General features: G+C 41.9%; 1 pseudogene; it reads left to right on the forward strand.

Annotated features, from left to right (window-relative positions):
* The first annotated feature begins 3,550 nt into the window (after window positions 1–3,550).
* Window positions 3,551–14,129, forward strand: part of LOC134207034 (probable cytochrome P450 6a21) — a 37,936-nt pseudogene continuing 27,357 nt past the window's right edge.

Here is a 14,129-nt window from a genome sequence, read left to right on the forward strand (position 1 = left end):
TGCTGAGATTTTGTTGGAAGATTATCGAGCAACTGACTGCAAGTAGATTCGCAACGAGCGCATCAATAGCGGTTCCAGCGAAAATCCATTTCTGCCGTTGACTTCAGCAGCACACAAGTAAAGTTGTTCGACAGCCGCACACAATCGAAATTTTCGCGCAAGGTTCAGATTTCCGTGTGGTGTCTCTTATTGATCGAAAGACGCATTATTGAAAATAAATCGAACCTTTTCAGAACCAGCATTTTATACAAGAGAATTAATTTAAGAGAAATTTTCTACAAAGTACAAAACACAACGAACAGGACGAGCTCGTAGTCAGTGGCCTTATAAGCAGAGGCCGTGGTTCAATTCCAGGCTCTCCTTTCCTACTTTTATTTCTATCTTGGTTCTTTCACAGATAGAAAAATCCTCTGAAATTTACGCTGAAAATCATGCACATAAATGGAACGCCAATGTTAGCGCAATTCCGAACGGGATATAGTATAAATTTATACAATATTTGCGTGAATCGTCAATATTGTATCAAGTTATAACAATCTTGTTAGGAAGAGGACCATTTACGCGTAGAATAACTAAATTTCCGCATGTCAAGTTTTACGCGCTGTTTATTATTCATCATTTTTTCTGTGTTTGTTTCAGTTCTACCAAACGATTCCTACTGTTATAACCTTCCACACAATAAAACCTCCGTGGCACCTATGAGAGGTCGTAGAGTTCTGCATCTTTCTTAAGTAGGTGTGCAACTAACCATCCTTCCCTTCCTCAGCATTCGCAAGGACTGGCAGGACAGATCTCACTATTGGAGAGTGCATTGCTTCCATCTAAGAGATAGTGATTAGTCCCAAATCAATATCTGTGGTAACGGATGAAAGTGCTGCTACTCTCATTCAATAGTCTTACTTACCACCTAGAAATTGTGCAATTGCTCAATGCTAATCTAATGCTAAAGTACAAAACAGCACCGAACAATTCTGCAACCTTGTCAGGAAATGATTCCAGCAGTTGAGCTATTTTGAAATCATAATTGATCTATCGGCACCGCAGTATGCGTGAAATAATAAAGACAGTTGTTCGTATTGAGTGGTGGCCTTTGAAAACTGGAATGATTGTTGAAATCTTAGGTGCAATTTATTGTTTAATCGACCGAAAGAACAAATGCAATATAGGTATTTCAGATTTGGCTCGATGAATAGAAGATTTTATGATGAGCCAGCCTAGGGTTGAAAACCTCTCAAATAAAGACTAAAAAAGGAGATGTTTGGCACATTTTGAAATTCAAAATAACCGGATGAAAACGACCAGAAACGACATTCAATTTATCCATCATACGATCTTCTGAGAAAGATACTGATGATATGTTGGATATCAATCTTAGTTATCTATCTGCTCAAGAACAAAGTGCAATGTTCGCCATGGAGAAAGTTTTTTCACTGCTTTTGTTGTAGCAACGCCCTCCAACGTGAACAAACCCGAACCAGCTATCAGGCTATCAGGATCATCATCAAATGCTCAAATGATAATATCTTTCCAGAGTGCTCTTTGAATAGGGATAATATCTTTACACAATCAAAGATGATATCATGTGCTCAGATGACGCATGTATCTACCAGAAACCCTTTCAATGCTAACGGCCGGAAACCATTCGAAGAATTCCTTCGGAAGTGCCTCAAAGGAATTCCTTCGGAAGTGCCTCAAAGAAACTCCTCCGAAAGTTCGCCAAAGAAATTCCTCCTGAAGTTCCTCAAATGAATTCCGCCTGAAGTTCCGCAAAGGAATTTTTCCGGAGCTTCCTCAAAGAAATCACTACGATAGCTCCTCAAAGGAACTCCTCGAAGTTTCTCGAAAGAATTCCTCGGAAGTTCCTTTAACGTATTCCTCCGGATAAGTGATGAACTTTGTACTTACTTAAAAATCATTATAATAAAAATAAAAAAATATTCCTCTGGAAGTTCCTCCTACAAGGAGTTCGTCCGGAAGTTCCTCAAAAGAATTCGTCCGAAGTTCTTCAAATGAATTTCTCCGGAAGTTCCTCAAAATACTTTGAGAAGCTTCCGAAGAATTCTGCGATAGCTTCCAGATAAATTCTTCCGGAAATACCTTAAAGGAACATTGGAAGATTTCAAAGGAATTCCTTTGAGCAGCGGTTCTCAACCTGGTACATAGCCCCTGGGGTATCTTCGAACCTCAGGAGTACCTCGGACAAAAATGCGTAATGGCAGTGTACCTCCAATACTTTTGATAAAGTTCTGATGATTATGTATTTTCTATAAAGGCTCAGAAGCCTCCTTTCGAGGCTGAAGCCCCTTTCAGAGGCTCAGAGCCTCCTGTAACGACCCTCGGTCGGCGCGTCTTAAAGTAGAGAAGCAGAACGTGAATCGTCAACCAACGATCTCTCGGCGAATCTGATGTCATCCAGCTTAGAAGATACGTTATCAAATGACCAAAACAAAAAGGAATGCTGAGCACCACGAAGTGAAAAGTATTTTATATTGTTTCCATGCCTAATCGATTATTATCATTATATTTAAGAAGATACTGAATTGTTTGAATTGTGTTATATAAGCTAAAACCTTGTGGGTATGTTTGCCTTATAGTACAAAATGATAAATACCTAAATCACAATCTTTAGCTAACCATAAATCTAAATACGTTCGCCCACAATACGCCTTTTGGCTGGTGTAAATAGAGATGTCGCAAATAATCGATTACTTCGATTAATCGATTCATCATTGTGATAATAGATTAATGTTGAATCGATTATTCAACGATTAATCGATTCAACAATCGAGAGGAATCGTGAGTAATCGATTGTCTAATCGATTAATCAGATTTTACGACATCTAAGGATGTCGTAAATAATTGATTATTTCGATTAATCGATTCATCGTTGTGATAATCGATTAATTTTGAATCGATTACTATACAATGATTAATCGATTCAATAATCGACAAGAATCAAGAGTAATCGATTAGTAACTAATCGGGATTTTACGACATCTCTAGGTATAAACTCCTAAATTCTTGCGTAAGAAAGACAGGGTTTTGAATATGGTATAAGATCTAATTAGCGTCGATTCTGGAATAGGTCGCATTTTCGTTGTAGCATTTGGAAGAGTTCTTTACTGGACAAAAAACTACAAAAGTACTAGCGGTAAATCTTATTAGAATATATAAAAGCATGAATTTATGAATATATATTGTAAGTTGAACTAATCGTACGCAGAGAAGAAGAAGTTTTGCCAATTCATTGAGGAAGAGTAAGATCACTAAACGTAAGACATTGTATCATTCTGTTAAATATTTCATTAACGCAAAATATGTTAAATTACAGAAAGTTTTAATACATTCCTATATTAAAAACCTGGAAAGTTTATTCTTCGTTGGCATCCGCCACAAGTTAAAAACTTTGTATATTCTCGTTTACTAGCTTCCTCTCTTCCTGTAATTTCCTTTCTTCGTCTAGTCGTTGTAGATCTAACTGCATTTGTTTCCGCCTGGTAGATGATCTGGAACTAGCACTTTCGAAGACTGACTTTGTTCCAACTGAACCATGATTCATGTTGTTCAGTTGGTTGCTTACGAGCAGCATCGATGGTGCTATAGGTTCATCATAGAGATGGGCGTTCAGATCAAGAACCGTTAAAAAGATCCGGATCTCTGAAGTAGTGAATGATTCGTGGATCATTTTTTGATCCGGTTCACCAGTTCAGCAAATTTTGACCATTTATATGTAAATGACAAAATGAAAAGTTCTTGCTTACTCCATACGCTTGTAAACAAGAAAGGGTGAAGATATTTTCAATACGGTTCAAAAGTGGAGCCTGAATGACTAACGCTTCATTATTTGGCATTCTCCTTGCATTTTGTTCTGGGATCCGATCGGTTGAGATCCGGATCCTTAGAATGAATGATCCAGATCATCCGTTCATCAAGTGATCCGTTTTCCCATCTCATCAAAAGACCGAACGGTGGTAGTTGGCACACTTGCGGCCCAGGAGGAAGATGCCCTGCTAACGAAGACATTTGAACTGCTCGGCTGTAGCAGGTGGGTTTACCATCGGATCCCTTACGTATGTGACGCAAGTGGCGCAATACTTTGAGGCATCAGAAGGCTGGATTGATCAGTGATTGTTTATGGGTGGCAACGCCTGCGCAAGATTGAACAACGGCGAAACCGCGGGGATTACCAGATTCTTTGAGAAGCAGCAGCGAAAGACCGGTGGAACGATCGGATTGGTAGGCATCAAGGTGCTGGGCTTTGTAGCTATACTTGACGGCATTGTCATGGTCGATGGTACGGTAGTGACAGGAGATATCTGTGACCACGACATATCCTAAAAGAGCTCAGGAAGCCTCCTTTCAAAGGCTCGGAAGCCTCCTTTCAAGAGCTCAGAAGCCTCCTTTCAAGAGCAGAAGCCTCCTTTCAGAGCTGAAGCCTCTCAAAAGACTCGGAAGCCTCCTTTCAAGAGGCTCGAAGCCTCACTCAGAGGCTCAAGGAAGCCTCCTTTCAAGAAACTCGGAAGCTCCTTTCAAGAGGCTCAGAAGCCTCCTTTCAAGAGGCTCAGAAGCCTCCTTTCAAGAGGCTCAGAAGCCTCCTTTCAAGAGGCTCAAGCCTCCTTCAGAGCTCAGAGCCTTCTTTCAAGAGGCTCAGGAGCCTTCTTTCAGAGGCTCAAGCCTTCTTTCAAGAGGCTCAGGAAGCCTTCTTTCAGAGGCTCAGAGCCTCCTTTCAAATCGCTCCGAAAGCCTCCTTTCAAGGCTCAGAGCCTCCTTCAGAGGCTCAGCCTCTTTCAAGAGGCTCAGGAAGCTCCTTTCAAGAGCTCAGGCCTCCTTTCAAGAGCTCAGGCCTCCTTTCAAGAGCTCAGAGCCTCCTTTCAAGAGGCTCAGGAAGCCTCCTTTCAAAGGCTCAGGAAGCCTCCTTTCAAGAGGCTCAAGCCTCCTTTCAAGAGCTCAGGAAGCCTCCTTTCAGAGGACTCAGGCCTCCTTTCAAGAGGCTCGGAAGCCTCCTTTCAAGAGGCTCGGAAGCTCCTTTCAAGAGGCTCAGAGCCTCCTCCAAGGGCTCAGAAGCCTCCTTTCAAGAGGCTCAGGCCTCCTTTCAAGAGGCTCAGAAGCCTCCTTCCAAGAAGCTCTCTTTCAAGAGGCTCGGAAGCCTTCTTTCAAGAGGCTCGAGCCTCCTTTCAAGAGCTCAGAGCCTCCTTTCAAGAGCTCAGAAGCCTCTTTCAAAGGCTCAGAGCCTCACTCAGAGGCTCGGAAGCCTCCCTTTCAAGAGGCCTCCTTTCAAGAGCTGGAAGCCTCCTTTCAAGAGGCTCAGAGCCTCCTTTCAAGAGGCTCGGAAGCCTCCTTCAGAGGGCTCCAGGCCTCCTTTCAAGAGGCTCAGGCCTCCTTTCCAAGAGGCTCAGAGCCTCCTTTCAAGAGGCTCAAACCTCCCTTTCAGAGGCTCAGAGCCTCCTTTCAAGAGGCTCAGGCCTCCTTTCAAGGTCAGGCCTCTTTAAGAGGCTCAGAAGCCTCCTTTCAAGGCTCCAGGAAGCCTCCAGAGCTCCAGGAAGCCTCCTTTCAGAGGCTCGAACCTCCTTCAAGGCTCAGAGCCTCCTTTCAAGAGGCTCGAAGCCTCCTTTCAAGAGCTCAGGCCTCCTTTCCAAGAGGCTCAGAAGCCTCCTTTCAAAAGAGGCTCCAGAAGCCTCCTTTCAAGAGCTCAAGCCTCCTTTCAAAGGCTCAGAGCCCTCCTTTCAAGAGCTCAGAGCCTCCTTTCAAAAGTCAGAGCCTCCTTTCAAGAGGCTCAGAAGCCCTTAACAACACGTAACTTCCACTGAGTAACCAATACTCGGGACCAAAAAAATTTTTTTTTCCTTACTTTTCACCGAAACGAAAAATAATTTGCTTCTGAAAAATTTTCCGCTCTCTAAGATCGCTTCTACTGATCCTACCATTCTGAAATCGTTCCCCCTTATATACTCCATGTATCCTATTCGGGAATCCCGCTCCCCTAGAACGTATAATTCGAACATTTTGCACCACCGTAGATATTGAAATATGTCCTCTGCAGGATCTCCGCCCTCCTATACCAATCCCTCTAACTGATTTGCGCCTTCTTAGATTAAAAAAAAGTCCTCTACCGGATGTAGAACGTATTATTTGAACTTTTTTGCGCCCCCGTAGAATTTACTTATTTAAATATCTCCGCCCTCCTATACGTATTCCTCTAACTTTTTTTGCACCCCGTAGATTTCAAAATATGTCCTCTACAGGATTTCCACTCCCCAAAAACGTATTGCTCGAACTGTTAGCGCCTGTAGATTTAGAAATATGTCCTCAGCAGGATCTCCGCCCTCCCATACGTGATCCTCTAACTTTTTTGCGCCCCTGCAGATTTAAAATATGTCCTCCACAGGATTTCCGCTCTCTCCTAGAACGACGTATTATTCGAACTTTTTTCGCCCCCGTGGATTTAGAAATATGTCCTCTGTGGGATCTCCACCTCTATATGTATTCCTCCTCACTTTTTGCTTATAGATTTTCAAAATATGTCCTCTAGGGGGATTTCTGCTCTCTTAAAACGTATTTTTCGAACTGTTTGCGCTCCCGTAGATTTAGAAATATGTCCTCTGCAGAGTCTCAACTCTCCTATATGTATTTCTCTCTAACTTTTGCACCCCTATAGATTTGAAAAAATGTACGCTTCTGAGTTTCCTCTCCCCCATAGAAAATTCAAACTTTTTAAGCGCCTTCGTATTCCTCTAACTGTTTTAGACCTCCTTAAATTAAAAAAAGTACTCTATAGGATTCCCGGCCCAAGAACGTATTATTTGAACTTTTTTGCGCCCAATTTATTTATTTATTTTATTTATTTATCTCCGCCTACAATACGCCGTATTCCTTTAATTGTTTTGGGCACCCTTAGATTTCAAATATGTCCCTGTTGTATCTCCGCCACTCAATACCTATTCCTCTAGCGCCCTCTTAGATTTCAATATATGTCCTCTACAGGTTCTGCTCCCCTAAAACGTACGTACTCGAACTGTTTGTAGATTTAGAAATATGTCCTCTGCGGGATCTCCGCCCTCCTATACGTATTGCTCTAATTGTCTTTTTATAGATTTCAAAATATGTCCTCTGCAGGATTTCTACAACCTTAAAACGTATTATTCGAACTGTTTGCGCCCCTATATTGAATTTAGGAAAATTGTCCGCTTCGAGATTTTTTACCCCCTAGAACGTATTATTCGAACTTTTTTACGCCCCGTGCATTTAGAAATATGTCCTCTGCACGGGATCTCCGCCTCCTATACGAATCATTATATTTTGCGCACCCGTACATTTTTGAAATATTTCCTCTACCATGATCTCCGCCCTCCTATACGTATTTCTCTAACTTTTTGCGGCCCTTAGAAATCAAAAATATGTTCTCTACGGAATTTCCGCTCCCCTAGAACGTATCATTCAAACTTTTTTGCGCCCCGTGCATTTTATAAATATGTACTCTGAAGGATCTCCGCCCTCCCTATATGGGTTCTTCTAACTTTTTGCGCCCTGTAGATTGAAAACAAATCCTCTTCAGGGGTTTCCGCCTTCATAGAAGGTATCATTCAAACTTTTGCGCCCGTGGATTAGAAATATGTCTTCTGCAGGATCTCCGCTCTCCTATACGTATTCCTCTAATTTATTTGCGCCCCCTAAGATTTCAAAATATGTCGTCTACGGGATTTCCGCTCCCCTAGAACGTAATTTTCGAACTTTTCAAGCCCCAATAGAATTAGAAATATGTCCTCCGAACTCCTATACGTATTCCTCTAACTTTTTTTTGTGCAACTGTTGATTTAAAAAAAATCCGCTTCCGATTTCCGTATTGTTCGAACTTTTTTGCGCCCCCGAGGAATTAGAAATGTATCCTCTGCAGAATCTCCGCCATCCTATAAGTGTTCCTCTAACTTTTTTTTGAGCCCCGGTAGAAATAAAAAAAAATGGCCGCTTCGGGATTTCCGCCCCGAGAACGTAGTATTCAAACTTTTTTGCGCCCCCGTAGAATTATAAATATGTCCTCTACATGATCTCTGCCCTCCTATATGCATTCCTCTTACTTTTTTGCCCCCTGTAGATTTCAAGAAAATTGTCAGCTTCGGGATATCCGCCCCCTAGAACGTATTATTCGAACTTTCCTTTATAGATTTCAAATATGTCCTCTAGGTTCCGCTTCCTTAAAACGTATTATTCGAACTGTTTGCGCCCCGTAGATTTGAAATATGTCCTCTGAAGGATCTCCGCCCTCTAAATGTTCCTTTAACTTTTTGCGCCCTGTAGATTAAAAAAATGTCCACTTCAGGATTTCCGCTCCATAAAACATATTATTCGAACATTATTGCGCCCTCATTAATATAGAAATATGCCCTCTGCTGAATCTCCGCCTCCTATGTATTCCTTTTTTTGCGCCCTGTAGATTTTAAGAAAATTTTCCGCTTCAGGTTCCGCCCCCCTAGAACGTATTATTCGAACTTTTTTGCGCCCCGTTAGTTCAGAAATATGTCCTCTGCAGGATCTCATAAATCCTATACGTATTCCCTCTAATTTATTTGCGCCCCTAAAATTTCAAAATATGTAACCTCTACGGGATTTCCGCTCCCCTAGAACGTAATTTTCGAACTTTTCGCAAGCCCCATAGATTTGAAATATGTCCTCCGCCCTCCTATACGTATTCCTCTAACCTTTTTTGCGCAACTGTTGATTTAAAAAAAATCCGCTTCCGATTTCCGTATTGTTCAAATTTTTTTGCGCCCCCGAGGATTTAGAAATGTATCCTCTGCAGAATCTCCGGCATCCTATACGTATTCCTCTAACTTTTTTGCGCCCCCTGAGATTTCAAAATATGTCCTCCACGGGATTTCCGCTCCCCTAAAACGTATTATTCAAACTGTTTGCGCCCACGTAGATTCAGAAATATGTCCTCTGCAGGATATCCACCCTCCTATAAGTGTTCCTCTAACTTTTTTTGAGCCCCGGTAGAAATAAAAAAAATTGTCCGCTTCGGGATTTCCGCCCCCGAGAACGTATTATTCAAACTTTTTTGCGCCCACGTAGATTCAGAAATATGTCCTCTGCAGGATCTCCACCCTCCTATAAGTGTTCCTCTAACTTTTTTTGAGCCCCGGTAGAAATAAAAAAAATTGTCCGCTTCGGGATTTCCGCCCCCTAGAACGTATCATTCAAACTTTTTTGCGCCCCCGTGCATTTAGAAATATGTACTCTGAAGGATCTCCGCCCACCTATATGTATTCCTCTAACTTTTTTGCGCCCCTGTAGATTGAAAACAAATCCTCTTCAGGGTTTCCGCCTTTATAGAAGGTATCATTCAAACTTTTTGCGCCCCCGTGGATTAAGAAATATGTCCTCTGCAGGATCTCCGCCCTTCTATACGTATTCCTCTAATTTATTTGCGCCCCCTAAGATTTCAAAATATGTCGTCTACGGGATTTCCGCTCCCCTAGAACGTAATTTTCGAACTTTTCGAGCCCCCATAGAATTAGAAATATGTCCTCCGAACTCCTATCCTCTAACTTTTTTTTGCGCAACTGTTGATTTAAAAAAAAATTCCGCTTCAGATTTCCGTAATGTTCAAAAATTTTTGCGCCCCCGAGGATTTAGAAATGTATCCTCTGCAGAATCTCCGCCATCCTATACGTATTCCTCTAACTTTTTTGCGCCCCTAAGATTTCAAAATATGTCCTCCACAGGTTCCGCTCCCCTAAAACGTATTATTCGAACTATTTGCGCCCCCATAGATTTAGAAATATGTCCTCTGCAGGATCTCCACCCTCCTATAAGTGTTCCTCTAACTTTTTTTGCGCCTCAGTAGAAATAAAAAAATTGTCCCGCTTCAGGGTTCCGCCCCCGAGAACGTATTATTCGAACTTTTTTGCGCCCCCGTAGATTTCAAAATATGTCCTCTACGGGATTTCCGCTCCTCAAAAACGTATTATTCGAACTGTTTGCGCCCACGTAGATTTAGAAAATTTAATATGTCCTTTGAAGGATCTCCGCCCTCTTATACGTGTTCCTTTAACTTTTTTTGCGCCCCTGTAGATTAAAAAAATGTCCGCTTCGGGATTTCCGCCCCATAAAATGTATTATTCGAACATTATTGCGCCCTCATCAATTTAGAAATATGCCCTCTGCTGGATCTCCGCCCTCATATAGTATTCAATACATATAGTATTCCTCTTACTTTTTTTCGCCCTGTAGATTTTTAGAAAATTTTCTGCTTCGAGATTTCCGCCCTCCTATACGAATTTCTTCAACTTTTTTGCGCCCCCTTAGATTTCAAAATATGTCCTCTACGGGATTTCCGCTATGTATGTCAGTAGACAGAAGAAAGGGCGACTTTCATTTTTATCAATTTTGATTTTTTACACATACTTTCAAATGTACCGGACAGCGACAATCTTTATCTTATAACTAAAATATTTTTAGAAAAAGAGATCTAGGATGTATGACACTCCACGCAATCATGTAGTAGACAAGAAATATATAACAGAAATGGAAGGTGTGTTCAAAATCATCGATGTCCGCTGCGCTTTTGTAAGGCATCCCGGGTACAATAAGGGGTCGATCAAATATTACGTAACACTGAAGGGGAAACGTAATGGAAGCGGTTACGGAACCAAGGATGTACAGATTCAAGATTATCCTTGAACGACTTCGGATATATGGTTCCTCAATCAAGATATTGGTTCATAATGAAATATAACCTCAGGATATTCATCGAAAGGAAATTCGGTGAGCTGATTCCAATATATCTTTTAAACAATGTATACTTGATATTGATTATGAAACCATTATATGATACCATAAATATATAAAATAACCATCAGGGCACCCGATTGAGACGATTAGGATGGGAAGAGTGGAATCGCCAACTTCCTATTGTTAACATCTCGTGGATAGGGTGGGCTCTTCTCCTCCCCATCTATTAGGTCAATCTGAAAAACGAGGCTAGGTGTATTAGTGTATGTGCGAACTTTCTTCTGGAAGGAAATTCTCTATTCATCCGTGGATTCGCATAAGCGTCTTTGCTTATGGAACCACCCCATCAATACGGCCCTTCATACAGGAGTTTGATGAAATACATACAATAGTATAATCATGATCAAATCGTTTGTCAGAATATGGCCAGTGCTATCGGCAGGTGCCTTGCTACAATAGATGGTAATATCATCATTCATCCGTGGATTCGCATAAGCGTCTTTGCTTATGGAACCACCCCATCAATTTTTGGCCCTTCATACAGGAGTTTGATGAAATACATACAATAGTATAATCATTATCAAATCGTTTGTCAGATATGGCCAGTGCTATCGGCAGGTGCCTTGCTACAATAGATGGTAATATCATCATTATCATCATCATCTACGGGATTTCCGCTCCCCTAGAACGTATTATTAAAAAAAAAAATGCGCCCCCATGGATTTAGAAATATGTCCTCTGTAGGATCTCCGCCGTCCTATATGAATTCCTCTTACTTTTTTGCGCCCTGTAGATTAAACAAAATGGTTCTCTGGAGGATTTCCGCTCCCCTAAAACATATTATTCTCTTTTTTGCGCCCCCTTGGATTTAGAAATATGTGCTCTGTAAGATCTCCGCCCTCCTATACGAATTCCTCTATTTTGCGCCCCCATAGATTTTGAAATATGTCCTCTGCAGGATCTCCGCCTTCCCATACACGTATTCCTCTAACTTTTTTGCGCCCCTGTAGATTAAAAAAAAAATGTCCGCTTCGGGACTTCCGCCCCCTTGAACATATTATTCGAAGTTTTCTGCGCCTTCGTGGATTTAGAAATATGTCTTCTGCAGGATCTCCGCCCTCCTATACGAATTCCTCTATTTTGCTCTCCGTAGATTTTTGAAATTTGTCCTCAGCAAGATCCTCGCCATTCCTCACGCCTTCCTCTAACTTTTTTGCTCCCCTTAGTTTTAAAAATATGTCCTCTACGGGATTTCCGCTCCCCTGGAACGTATTATTCAAACTTTTTTTTTGCGCCCCCGTGGATTTAGAAATATTTCCTCTGTAGGATCTCCGCCCTCCTATACGAATTCCTCCATTTTGGCCCCCGTAGATTTTGAAATATGTCCTCTGCAAGATTCCTCTAAATTTTTTGCGCCCCTGTAGATTAAAAAAAAATGTCCGCTTCGGGATTTCCGCCCCCGAGGACGTATTATTCGAACTTTTTTGCGCACCCGTGGATTTAGAAATATGTACTCTGCAGGATCTCCGCCCTCCTATATGTATTCCTCTAACTGACTTGCGCCTCCTTGGATTTAAAAATATGTCCTCTATGGGATTCCCACCCCCCTAGAACGTATTATTCTAACTTTTTTGCGCCCAATTAGATTTTGGAATGGGAAAATGTATGTACTTTTATTGCCCTCTATATGAACTCTGACTTTTGCTGCGCCCCTGCAGATTTAAAAAAAAAATCCGCTACAGGATAACTCTTTGCAGGATCTCCTGTACGTATGTTCTGGGCTGCGAGAATCAGCGAAAAATGCATCCGGAAGATTTTGAAACATCCGGAAAGCAGCGGGAATGCTTCCGGACGCGTTCGTTTCATGATGGTACGCTTCGAATCAACAATCCCCAGCATTCAGAGGCCATTCCAATGCGGGAACCATGCGATCTGTATGTTCCGGGCTGCGAGATTCAGCGGAAAATGTATCCGGAAGATTTTGTTTACAAATTACGGGGGAAACATCCGGAAAGCAGCGGGAATGCTTCCGGACGCGTTCGTTTCATGATGGTACGCTTCGAATCAACAATCCCCAGCATTCAGAGGCCATTCCAATGCGGGAACCATGCGATCTGTATGTTCCGGGCTGCGAGATTCAGCGAAAATGCATCCGGAAGATTTTGTTTACAAATTACGGGAAACATCCGGAAAGCAGCAGGAATGCTTCCGGACGCGTTCGTTTCATGATGGTACGCTTCGAATCAACAATCCCCAGCATTTAGAGGCCATTCCAATGTGGGAACCATGCGATCTGTATGTTCTGGGCGGCGAGAATCAGCGATAAAGGCATCGGGAAGTTTTTGTTTACAAATTGGGGGAAACATCCGGAAAGCAGCGGGAATGCTTCCGGACGCGTTCGTTTCATGATGGTACGCTTTAAATCAACAATCCCCAGCATTCAGAGGCCACTCCAATGCGGGAATCATGCGATCTGTATGTTCCGGGCTGCGAGATTCAGCGGAAAATGTATCCGGAAGATTTTATTTACAAATTACGGGGGAAACATCCAGAAAGCAGCGGGAATGCTTCCGGACGCGTTCGTTTCATAATGGTTCGCTTCGAATGAATGATCCCTAGCATTTAGAGGCTGTTACAATGTGGGAACCATGCGATCTGTATAATCTGGGCTGCGAGAATCAGCGAAAAATTCACCCGGAAGATATTGTTTACAAATCACAGGGGAAACATCCGGAAAGCAGCAGGAATGCTTCCGGACGCGTCCGTTTCATGATGGTACGCTTTAAATCAACAATCCCCCAGCATTCAGAGGCCATTCCAATGCAGGAAACATGCGATCTGTATGTTCCGGGCTGCGAGATTCAGCGGAAAATATATCCGGAAGATTTTGTTTACAAATTATAGAAACATCCGAAAGCAGCGGGAATGCTTCCGGACGCGTTCGTTTCATAATGGTTCGCTTCGAATGAATGATCCTAGCATTTTAGAGGCTGTTACAATGTGGGAACCATGCGACACTATATACAAAGACGCGAAATCTGATCCCTGGAAGATTTTGTTTACAAATCACAGGCAACATCCGGAATGCTTGGCAAAACTGCTCATATTGCATAAAGTTTTCAAATTGGTGTAAGTAATTTTCTTACATTCAAAAATGATTAGAACCATAACGATCTTATACCGCGCAAATCAGCGAAAATACAATATGCAAGTTGAGTTTAGTCATTTTCTCCGGAAAGCAGCAGGAATGCTTCAGGGTTCATTTATTAGGCTACATTGATCCAAAAATATTACAACAATAATTTAAACATGTTTATTTGCAGAAGTTAAATTAGCCCTTACCAAATGTTCTGAGTGATTTTTTGGAATGACAGGTCTTCTGCTCGATTGGAATAGCACTG

Source organism: Armigeres subalbatus, chromosome 1, assembly GCF_024139115.2.
Source record: "Armigeres subalbatus isolate Guangzhou_Male chromosome 1, GZ_Asu_2, whole genome shotgun sequence".
Taxonomy (NCBI): Eukaryota; Metazoa; Arthropoda; class Insecta; order Diptera; family Culicidae; genus Armigeres; species Armigeres subalbatus.